Here is an 8,684-nt window from a genome sequence, read left to right on the forward strand (position 1 = left end):
TCACACATATGATATCATAGGTCACATGGTTTGGGAGCCATATTGGATTTACCAGAAAACCTATAAAAATACACCAATGAAAAGAAGTCTTGGTGAGGGTCTGTAATCTGTGATTGCTCTTTTTCTTGTTCATGTTTTAATCTTAAGGTAAATCCGAAGATCCGAATGTTTATATTTAGTGAAAATCCGAATCCAGATCTAACTAGAATTTTTAAAGTGTGGAGTATAATCCATATCTGGTACATCAGGTCTGTTTACTATACTTGCGATTATGAATGAAATTATATATTTTTAGCCCAAGGTATTGAGCTGTTTGGGGTACATACTGAAAAGTTTAGTCATTCATCAGAAGGGTCCAGGTTTACACACAAACAAAACTGCATGCTACAGATCATGCTAGGATCGTGTAGATGGTTCTGGAATCTGGAGCCCTGAAAGCTGTATGAACTTTGAAAATCAGGACTGCAACAAGGCTGCAATCCCCTCCAAGTCTGTAAAATATTGTACCGAGATGAATTATAATTGCTTATCTTGTCTTGCTGACCTAATTGATGTATAATTGCTGACCTAATTGATCTATAATTGCTCAAATAATTGATGTATAATTGCTGACCTAATTGACTGAATTGATGCTTTATTGCTAACCTAATTGATGTATAATTGCTAACCTAATTGATGTATAATTGCTAACCTAATTCACTGAATTGATGTATAATTGCTGACCGAATTGATGTATAATTGCTAACCTAATTCACTGAATTGATGTATAATTGCTAACGTAATTGATGTATAATTGCTAATCTAATTGATGTATAATTGCTAATCTAATTGATGTATAATTGCTGACTGAATTGATGTATAATTGCTAACCTAATTCACTGAATTGATGTATAATTGCTAACCTAATTCACTGAATTGATGTATAATTGCTAACGTAATTGATGTATAATTGCTGACCTAATTGACTGAATTGATGTATAATTGCTAACCTAATTGATGTATAATTGCTAATCTAATTGATGTATAATTGCTAATCTAATTGATGTATAATTGCTGACTGAATTGATGTATAATTGCTAACCTAATTCACTGAATTGATGTATAATTGCTAACGTAATTGATGTATAATTGCTAACCTAATTGATGTATAATTGCTAACCTAATTCACTGAATTGATGTATAATTGCTGACCGAATTGATGTATAATTGCTAACCTAATTCACTGAATTGATGTATAATTGCTAACGTAATTGATGTATAATTGCTGACCTAATTGACTGAATTGATGTATAATTGCTAACCTAATTGATGTATAATTGCTAATCTAATTGATGTATAATTGCTAATCTAATTGATGTATAATTGCTGACTGAATTGATGTATAATTGCTAACCTAATTCACTGAATTGATGTATAATTGCTAACCTAATTCACTGAATTGATGTATAATTGCTAACGTAATTGATGTATAATTGCTGACCTAATTGACTGAATTGATGTATAATTGCTAACCTAATTGATGTATAATTGCTAATCTAATTGATGTATAATTGCTAATCTAATTGATGTATAATTGCTGACTGAATTGATGTATAATTGCTAACCTAATTCACTGAATTGATGTATAATTGCTCACCGAATTGATGTATAATTGCTGACCTAATTGACGTATAATTGCTAACCTAATTCACTGAATTGATGTATAATTGCTGATGTAATTGATGGAGAATTGCTAACCTAATTCACTGAATTGATGTATAATTGCTGACGTAATTGATGTATAACTGCTAACCTAATTCACTGAATTGATGTATAATTGCTCACATAATTGATGTATAATTGCTAACCTAATTCACTGAATTGATGTAAAATTGCAAACGTAATTGATGTATAATTGCTGACCAAATTGAGGTATAATTGCTGACCTAATTGACCAAATTGATGTGTAATTGCTAACGTAATTGATGTATAATTGCTCACCGAATTGATGTATAATTGCTCACCGAATTGATGTATAATTGATGTATAATTGCTAACCTAATTGATGTATAATTGCTGACTTAATTGATGCATAATTGCTAACCTAATTGATGTATAATTGCTAACCTAATTGATGTATAATTGCTAACCTAATTGATGTATAATTGCTAACCTAATTGATGTATAATTGCTAACCACCTTTCTCGGCTTCACGCTGTCGAAACCAGGGCATTTAAGATCATCGGCATCTCCCGCAATGAAGCTGAGTCTTTGGGCCTCTCACTCAATCACCGCAGGTTGGTCGGTGGTCTTTCTGTCTTCTACCGACTCCTCTCCAGCCTTGCCCCCCCTGCTCTCTCTGCGATTTGTCCCCACCACATTTCCACAGGGCGCTCAAGGTCCGCCAACAACCCCCTTCTGGTAAAACTACCAAAATCACGAATCACTGCTCATCTTCACTCTTTCATTCCTCTTTTTTCCCGCCTTTGGAATAAACTTCCTCACTCTATTCTTTCCCATTCTTCCCTCCAGGCTTTCAAAACAGCTGTTCACCACCACCTCTTATCTTCCCCCATCCAAATCCTCGATCTTTTCTACCCCCGATAATCCACCCAAGCCCACTTCCTTCATTTCTCCTACTTTCCTTCCTGAAAGTCCCTGAAATGTCCATCTTCTCTTCGCCATGTTCCCCGTCCCATCCCCATCCCTCTCCCTTCCACAGTTCACCTAATGTGTCTGTTCCCCACTGTTTTGTCCCTTCCACTCCCGCCCCTCTTGTCTCATGCCTCCTTGCTGTGAGTTGTGTGTTAGCTCTCATACGAGCCTCGACCAAGGTATACGAAAAAAAAAAATACCTAATTGATGTATAATTGCTAACCTAATTGATGTATAATTGCTAACCTAATTGATGTATAATTGCAAACCTAATTGATGTATAATTGCTAACCTAATTGATGTATAATTGCTAACCTAATTCACCTAATTGATGTATAATTGCAAACGTAATTGATGTATAATTGCTGACCAAATTGAGGTATAATTGCTGACCTAATTGACCAAATTGATGTGTAATTGCTAACGTAATTGATGTATAATTGCTGACCTAATTGATGTATAATTGCTCACCGAATTGATGTATAATTGATGTATAATTGCTCACCGAATTGATGTATAATTGATGTATAATTGCTAACCTAATTGATGTATAATTGCTGACTTAATTGATGTATAATTGCTAACCTAATTGATGTATAATTGCTAACCTAATTGATGTATAATTGCTAACCTAATTGATGTATAATTGCAAACCTAATTGATGCTTAATTGCAAACCTAATTGATGTATAATTGCTAACCTAATTGATGTATAATTGCTAACCTAATTCACCTAATTGATGTATAATTGCAAACGTAATTGATGTATAATTGCTGACCTCATTGATGTATAATTGCTCACCGAATTGATGTGTAATTGATGTATAATTGCTAACCTAATTGATGTATAATTGCTGACTTAATTGATGTATAATTGCTAACCTAATTGATGTATAATTGCTGACTTAATTGATGTATAATTGCTAACCTAATTGATGTATAATTGCTGACTTAATTGATGTATAATTGCTAACCTAATTGATGTATAATTGCTAACCTAATTGATGTATAATTGCTAACCTAATTGATGTATAATTGCTGACTGAATTGATGTATAATTGTTAACCAAATTGATGTATAATTGCTAACCTAATTGATGTATAATTGTTAACCTAATTGATGTATAATTGCTAACCTAATTGATGTATAATTGTTAACCTAATTGATGTATAATTGCTAACCTAATTGATGTATAATTGCTGACTGAATTGATGTATAATTGTTAACCTAATTGATGTATAATTGCTAACCTAATTGATGTATAATTGCTGACTTAATTGATGTATAATTGCTAACCTAATTGATGTATAATTGCTGACTTAATTGATGTATAATTGCTGACTTAATTGATGTCTTGTCACCCCTTATAAAATGTGACATTGCCTTTGTGTGATGAGTGTTCATTCGTTTCCTTTTTCCCTTTTTTCAGAATGAATGAACGTAACCATGGGTGATAGCAATTACACTATTGAACAACGGATTGTTATCAGTGTTTGTGTTCACGAACGTCCATGTCCGTGAACCAGTGCTTTCTGCTATACTTGACCGGCCACCTCAAAGCGCAGACATGTCGACATGTGATAATTCCGTTTTGGGGCTTTGTAAAAGAGTTGTTGCACAGCAGCACTAGGGAACCACTGATGACCTCAAACAAGCAGTGAGACTTCCTTTTAATCGTATCACATCACAAATGCTCCAGAAAATGTCCAACAGAACATGCGGCACAAAATTATTCTCTGTAATGAGCACAGACGGATCCACTGGACACTTAAGGCTTGTCATTTGCTGTAAAATGTGGAATAAAGTAAAAGAGTACTGCAAATGTATGTGGTGTAACTTGTAGAACGTTTCAGTGCTGTCAGCTAATTTGATAAAAGGAAAGGTCACAATTTTTACAAGTGGTGATAAGACATTGTGGCCACTCTGCACATTTGATTTTTTCTGATGTGGTAAATTTACGTCGAGGAGGTGTGGTCGCAAATGTAATCTTCATGGTAAAAACATATCAAAATGACCATTCATAAAATGTTTTTTAAAAAATATATGGAGGCATAACTATACATACACTGCCATACATGTACAGTGTGCAGTGAACAGTTATTCCTTGTACCTTGTTAACACAAACCCACGGCTAATGTAGTTTGTTACGCAGACGTTGAGATGACCTTTGTCTTCAGGAAGCAAAATGGTGATTTATCATCAACATGGTGATACTGAATTGGATAGACATGTCCACTTTTTACATATTCATAAGCCTTCATCGACTTATAGGCCCATAAACAGTTGTGAGTGAACTGTCCTGGTGTATCACAGGGATAAAAATAAATATCTGTAAAGTCAATATCAGGCCACATCAACGGATGGTCAAGCCATCCATTTTGTAAATAATACAGGTCAGGTAAGCTGCAGGTGCTGTCTCGATTCTTGAGCTTGTTGACATACCATCCCGTGCCTCAATTAGTAATTTAATCACGCATTCAGACCATTATTTGTCTTTCACGCGATATCTGTTCTCTTTGTTATTATCCGCCATTCTTTCTGCCTACCAGAGCATTGACGTGACGTGGTATCCTAACACGTGACGACACATCTGTAAACACATGGCATCTCCTATTGGTGAATGTGACAGCAATGGAATGAACAGACAAGAAGAGAGGAGTGGAGGAAACTCTGTAAGCTGTAAGTAAGAGGCTTGGGTAGGTAGGGCTGATGGGGATGGGAGATATCATGATATGGTGTACTGCTTGCTTGAATCCCTCGTGGGAAGAGTCAGTTTTCAGCTGTATCTGGAAGGAAGTTCCACAAATGGGTGAAAAGAGGAACAAAAGAGTTGAGGTGTGCTGGAAGCCTGAATAAGCTAGGGAGGGAGTAGAGGGGGGCTATACCAAAGGAGAAGCAGTAAAAAAAAAAACAGGCCATCAACCTTCTTTTATGTGAGAGCAACAGACCTTGTGCTTCAGCCTCATTATGGGACATCCCAATAATGTTGAATGCCTTAGATCACACAGGATTCAGGCGAGAGAGAGAGAGAGCGAGACAAAGACAGAGAGAGACAGACAGAGAGACATGGACATGTTGTGCTGGGGTCCCAGCCCATAAGAGAGGGCAGTGCTCTATTTAGCTTCAGACAATGGCCTTGTGGACTGTGAGTAGTTCTGATGTATCAAGAAATGACATGGAACGATAGAATATGCCAAGTCTACAACCAGCTTATAGTTATATTTGAATCAGATCCAGATTCTCATCTGCTTACTCAAGTTTTTATTCATTCAGAGCTTTAATGCCTCAGAGATGTGCACCCCATTCTTCCCAACCTAATGAGAATGTCAGACCAATTGTTTTTATGAATATTTATTGATAAACTTTATATGTTTAACCCCCTACCCCCCCCCCTCCACCCCCCATCTGGAGTGCAAAGCAGGGTTAAGCAATTATTTCACTTTGTCTGTCTATCAGTCTTTCTCTGATCATGGGCCCAGTTAATTTGAAGTTAATGATATATTTTGAACACTGCAGAACAATAATCGGAACATAAATCAGAACAAGAACTAGTAGTTTAACAGTACTTTGGCTATGAATTTGACAAATTGTATGGTGTCTCATCCCAAGCATGCAGCGCGGTAAAGCAATTGCTTAATTCTGTCTGTCAAACAAAAGAGAAAATCATTTTAAACAAGAAACTTGCATTTTTTTTAGGGACATCATAAAGGACACAAACAACAGGCACAAATAACTCATGTAAAATGTTAAATAATGCGGTGTAAAAGACGGTGCATCAGCAGCGGTAAACTTCGGATACAACACTTTGTTGTTGTTTTTTTCTGCAGTCTTTAAAAGTTTTATTCTATTTCAATTGAGTTGTATATTTTGAAGACTGTAGAACACAAATCTCCTTGTTTGCTTATCCAAAAATCTTCAATTTAGCAGTACTTGGGCAAAATTGTATGCCGTCTCGACCTACCAAGTTTGCTGTGCGCTCTGAGTACAGAGTAACAGCGAAATTCAGATAAAATGGCAACGCCTAGCGATGCAACGACAGAGCTACTTTCATGCAAAATATGCTTGTTTGGTGTCCATCTTTAATTCAAATATTGTTTAAAAAAAACTCATCAGTTTCTTGAAGAAGAGTTGGCAGAAGATTCAGCTTTGGACTGCTCCGTTTGACTCATCGGCTTCATATGGTTGTGTCAAGGAATTCTAAATTCCTCCTGCACATTTGAGTCATTTATTAAAACAAAAACATAAACAAACAAACACAAACATATCGATATGGAGAATTCAGAGGTTCAATAAGCAACATAGTCTTCCTCTGATTCTGCCAAACATGGACTTTTTGAGTTCTTATATAATATGCAGGAAAAAAAAGGGGGGGGGGGGTAAGATGATGAGAATATCTGGTCATCCTCAAAACAGAATGGTGCCATGGCTGACGTTTTGGGGTTCAGGGGAAAGATTACTCATGACCTTATCGTAGCAGCCATTTGGAGGTTTGCTTAAATTCAAAGGGCTGGGAAATATTTATGACCTGAAGGTTGATAGGAGTTCTGGACATTATCTTCACACACATTCCATTGAAGCTAGACTCCTGCTTCCAGCCGGACTTTCAGACACCAGTATATAATTATTTATACATAAGAATCCCTTAATAAGCTAAATAGATGATTCTTTTCGACTGAACAAAACATTAAAGATTATTTGGAAGACCAATCTGTTTTGGCGAACAGGGGATGCATTTACTTAGCAGATTGTTAACCATCCAATACAGTCAAGAGATATAAGGTTATTTAAAATGCAAATATATTGTTATGTTTGTGGGGTAGATGGAACAATTTCATAAGAAAGATAGGATTGTATAGAGTTGCTCAGCCCATGGACGTGTGGGAGACATCTCGATGTAATTAAGTAGGGAACCTGTAAGCTTAAGTATCAAGTGTCACCACACGGTGAGGGGGGGGGGCAGTGTTAATTAGATAGGGGTTAAGGACAATGTCCCCCAGTATGTGATTGCCCCCCATGAACTACTCCTACGTTTTTGCATTTCCTCGCCAACCATGAAGGAATTTCATTTTTATAACCAAAACCACGATAACAAACAAGCAAAACATGCCAAGGAGGCAGAGGCCCCGCCTTCACGGGTTTGTGACGTCACGCCCGGGAGGAGGAGTTTAGTTCAGCGTGACGTTGAAGAAGGAGGGTTGGTTGCGCAGTAATTGCAAGAGATTGAGAGCCCACACAAGAGGTCAGTGTGAAGAGGGGTTGAGCACGGAGTAAAGGACACACGCAATAGAGAGATGAGAACGTAGCTGGGAGATAGCGTGAAAGATCAGGCCACGATGAAATGGCTTTCCTTTGACGCATGAAGAAGACGGCATGATTATTGTATTTGTGCTGAGGCGATTTTGGCTCACGTGATGAAGCAAGATGCTGGCCTTTGGCTCTTGGTTGGGTTGTGAGGAACAGACCCCAAGCCTTGTGCATATAACCGAAGGGGATGGCAGCCATTCTGAATAGCAGCAGGTCGGTGAGGACGATCGATGCATGAGAAAGCTGCATGGAGTCTCTCAGCCTAAGTGTTGACTACCGCTCACGAATTGCCTGATGTACGTTCATCCTGCTGCGAGAGAGCGGCCGAGCACCATTTTTGATGGCACGTTTGCACGTGCACGACGAAGCGCCTCAATTCCATGTTCCGTAAGGACCATCCCTGGACAAAGTTAAGTGCCAGAATAAAGGTCAGGTCAGGTCAGGTATGGGAGCATGTGCCAGAGCAGCGCGTCGCTGCATCCACTTTCTGCCAGTACTCCAGGGGCCTCCATCTGGCCATCCCCCAGGCAGATGCCTGGCCCATCCCCATCTCCTTGAGATGCCTTGAGAATAAAGGAAGGATTGCTTTTCTCTTTTTTTTTAGTGTTCCCCTTGTCTATATTTAAGTCTGTGTGTGGAAGTGCCTCAATTAGATTTAGATTTAGTTTGCCTCACGTTTTTCTTTCATTATTATAATCTAAATTACTGTCATTGTACATATTTGATTACTGTTATTAAATTATTATT

This window comes from Eptatretus burgeri, chromosome 10 (genome assembly GCF_056783735.1).
Source record: "Eptatretus burgeri isolate ZD-2024b chromosome 10, Ebu_testis_v1, whole genome shotgun sequence".
NCBI classification, from domain to species: Eukaryota; Metazoa; Chordata; class Myxini; order Myxiniformes; family Myxinidae; genus Eptatretus; species Eptatretus burgeri.